The sequence below is a fragment of the Pinus tabuliformis genome, chromosome 1_2 (genome assembly GCF_031772625.1).
Source record: "Pinus tabuliformis cultivar Carrire ecotype Pingquan chromosome 1_2, CPIR1, whole genome shotgun sequence".
In the NCBI taxonomy this organism is placed as follows: Eukaryota; Viridiplantae; Streptophyta; class Pinopsida; order Pinales; family Pinaceae; genus Pinus; species Pinus tabuliformis.
Genome location: NC_142298.1, coordinates 795,526,972 through 795,531,022, shown reverse-complemented (window position 1 = coordinate 795,531,022; position 4,051 = coordinate 795,526,972). Strand labels below are relative to the sequence as shown.

General features: G+C 34.3%; 1 non-coding gene across 1 annotated transcript; it reads right to left on the bottom strand.

Moving 5' to 3' along the window:
• Positions 1-2,002: 2,002 nt before the first annotated feature.
• Positions 2,003-2,090, bottom strand: TRNAS-UGA (transfer RNA serine (anticodon UGA)). Its single transcript has one exon. It is a non-coding gene; the product is annotated as a tRNA-Ser (tRNA).
• Between the last annotated feature and the right edge of the window lie 1,961 nt (positions 2,091-4,051).

Sequence of the window (4,051 nt, the reverse complement as noted above, 5' to 3'; positions counted from 1 at the left end):
GTAATAGAAGACAATAATGATGAAGGCATATAGGAGGCTCCCCCTGAAGCTGCGTCATTTGTACCAATCACTAATATGTATATGTGACTGTCTAACTCAGAAATCATGTACATATGCAACTATTCTATACATCATCTGTGTACAGAAAGAAAATTTTAGTAATTTACAGTCTTGGCTCCCCTTGAACATGAAATACCTATGAGAATAATTAGCAGAGAGATGAAGCATGAATCATTCCTAATTTATGTGTGAGATATTCAAAGGAATCATAAGGAAGTGGCTTTGTAAATATATCTGCAACTTGTTCCTTTGAAGGAACATATTCTAGTTTAACCTTTTATTCAAGCATTCGTTCTCTTGGAAAAAGATATTTGATTGGAATATGCTTGGTTTTTTAGTGCATGCCAAGATTTTTAGAGATACTTATGGCACTAGTATTGTTACAAATAATAGGTACAGGTTGAGGATAAGTGATTTGAATGTCTTGTAATGCTTGCATCATCCATATAAGTTAAGTATAACAAGATGCAATAACAACATATTATGCTTGAGCAGTAGATAGAGAGATGGAGCTTTGTTTCTTGTTGAACCAAGATACCAAGCAGTGTCCCAAATAAAATGATCCTCCACTAGTATTATTGCGATCATCAATATTACCTGCCCAATCTGCATCTGTGTAAGGATGAAGTGTAAAGTCTGTATTTTTGGGATACAATAGACCAAAATCTCGAGCTCCTTGTAGACACTTGAATATTCTCTTGACTGCTTGGAGATGAGTTTCCTTAGGATTGGCTTGAAATCGTCAACTGCATGCATAATATATGGTCTTGTACTTATAAGGTAGATCAAGTTACCAATCTTAGATCTATATTCTAGTTGATTGATTGAAGGAAAATCATCATTTTGACTAAGGTTGCATCTTGTTACCCTTTGTGTGCATACTGACTTGCAGTCTTCCATTCGATATTTCTTCAAAATCTGTTTAAGGTACTTGGTTTGAGAAATAAAAATACGATTCTTAGTTTTTTTAACTTGAAGGACAAGAAAGTATGTTAGTTCACCAAGTAGAGACATTTAAAATTCTTTATGCATAACTGAAGTAAATCCTTGACTCGTAGATTCTACATTTCTTCCAAATATGTTGTCATCTACATAAAAACAACTATCTAAAGTTTATGTTTATCCATTTTGATATATAGGTTGCTATCTATAGACCCCTTTTTGAATCCTTGTAGCTGAAGGTATCTGTCAAGACGATAAAACCATGCACGCGGAGCTTGTTTCAATCCATACAATGTTTCTTAAGTTTTCATACAATATTTTTAGTATTTCCAAGAATGAACCCTTCAGGTTGTTCTATATAGACCTCTTCTTCTAGATCCCCATTTAAGAATGCATATTTGACATCCATTTGATAAAATTTAAAGCTATTAAAACTTGAAAATGCAAGAAACTTTCTTATGGCTTCAAGTCTAGATATAGGTGAAAATGTTTCTTCAAATTGGACATGATCTTCGGCAAAGGGTCACGGATCTATTCTCTCCACACAGAACGGCGAACGGTAATGCATATATTCTCTCCACCAATAACGCAAGCTTTATCTGGATGCTGTAAAGATGCTGTAAAGAGAGCTTGCTGGCTTGCTCATTACCCACTAAATCAGAGCTGAGATCAGAATGAGTAGCATTGGTCTTGGTCCGACTAATCAATGTCAAAAAGATTCCATCGATCGGTGAAGCACATCAACGGAAGTGTGCACGCTAGCGCTCTCCTCTAAGCTTCTCACCCTATGGAGGTGAGCCGCATGAATTCTTATTTCGACGTCGTTTCTTTATATACGCTATTTCCGTAAGCGCAAAGCCCTAACCAGTAAGGTGCGACATCCTGCCACTAGTTCAACTTCCGGAAATGGTCATGTTCATTAATAAGACAATCTCTTTTCGTCTCCCGAGCTATTCTCTTTTTTTTATTGGACCGGTAAATGCAATTGTTGAAAAACAAAAGGAGAGAGAGGGATTCGAACCCTCGATAGTTTTTTTATCTATACCGGTTTTCAAGACCGGAGCCATTAACCACTCGGCCATCTCTCCCGGGGACAACTTCTATTGTACCCCTTCGTATAATCCCTCTATCGCTTCCTATTGAGCATAGCCTTTGCATACAAGACTTTCTTTGTTTCAAATTATTTGTCCATTTTCATTTAGTTTGTTTTTGAACACCCATTTGTCCCAATAACTTTTTATAATGAGGCCTTGGTACTAATTCCCATGTATGATTCTTTTCTATTTGATCAATTTCTTCATTCCTTGCCTTAACCCAACAATCATCTTTGCTTGTGTGATTCAAATTTTGAGATTCAACTGTGGATAGTAATGCTAGGTAGCTAGAAGTTCCAACAACATTTCTTATATTTTGTACTCCTGCATCCTTTTCACCTATAATTTGAGATTCACGATGGATTTTCTGAACATACCTTGAAGGATTTTTTTTTATGTATTTGCATCTTCATTTCTTTCTTCCAACACTTCTCTATTTCCTTCTTCTACAACCTTTTGGCTTGTAGTAGGGAGAGGTTTGTCATATTTTGGTTCTTCCTTTTTGGTACATGTGGATGCTTCATCAATTACAACATCTATGCATTCAACAATATTTTGAACCCTTTTATTATAGAATGTATATCCCTTTCTTCTAGAAGAGTATCCAACAAGGATTCCTTCATGAGCTCTTGATTCAAAATTTCCAAGCTTATCATCATTGTTATTTATGTAACATTTTAAAAAATTCTGAAGTGTTTGATATTTGCATGCCTACCAAACCATAGTTAATATGGAGTTTTATCACTATTTACGCAAAGATGAGCTTTGTTAATAATATTCATAGTTGTATGTGCTGCTTTCCCCCATAAGGTATACATAGTTCCTGACTCATCAAGCATGACACGTGCAATTTGTTGAATTGTTTTGTTCATTCTTTCTGCTACTCCATTTTGTTGAGGAGTCTTAACTATACAAAACTATATTTTTGATGCCATGTTGTTTAGAAAAATTAAAAAACTCATCTTATATAAACTCTCATCCTCTATCAGATATAAGATATTTTATTTTCAAATCTAACTCATTTTCTACCAGAGCCTTAAATACTTTAAATTTATGCAATGCTTCATCTTTATATTTTAGTAAGACGATCCAACACATTCTTGTAAAATCATCAATGCATAATATGAAGTATTGTTCACCATGAGGAGACTTCTTTCTCATAGGACCACATAAATAAATATGAATAAGTTCAAGTGGCTTACTTGAAATACCTTTTTTAGCATTAAACTAAATTCTGGTTTGCTTACTAAATTTACATGATTTTCAAATGTTAATTTTAGGTGGAGAGATGTTGGGAAAGTCATTAAATGATCCCATTCTACTTGATTTGTACAATTGAGAAAAGCTAAGGCGTCCCAACCTTTTGTTACAAAGCCAAATTTCTTCAGATTTTTTTAAGTAACAATGCTCTTGGTCACCTTCCAAGACATAGACATTGCTTGGAGTTCTTGTTCCCTTTATTATGATCTTACCTGTTTCCAGATTTCTTATCATGCAGTTCTTTGATCTGAAAACAATGTCATGCCCTTTGTCACACATTTAACTAACACTCAAAAAGTTATGTCTTAATCCATAAACAAATAAAACATTTCTAGCCTTGACCTTTTTCTTTAGCAACACGGTTCCTTTCCCTTTGATAGCAGCATGTGAGTTATTACCAAAGGTTACATTCTTTTCTTTCTTTATTTCATTAAAATACATAAAATTATCTTTGTCAAATGTCATATGCTTTGAACATCCACTGTCAATGTACCACATATTTTCTTGATCTCCTGCATATAGAGCTAGACCACAATTTTTTGAGTATGTGGTTTTCTATTTCCATACCTTGTGTGTTATTGTCTTTTGTTCATGCTAGTAGAATGGTTCCATTCTACTTCTGCATTTAGTTTCTTTATGACCAAATTTATTGCATAGAGAACATTCAATTTTATCTTGAAGAGGTGAGAAAACAC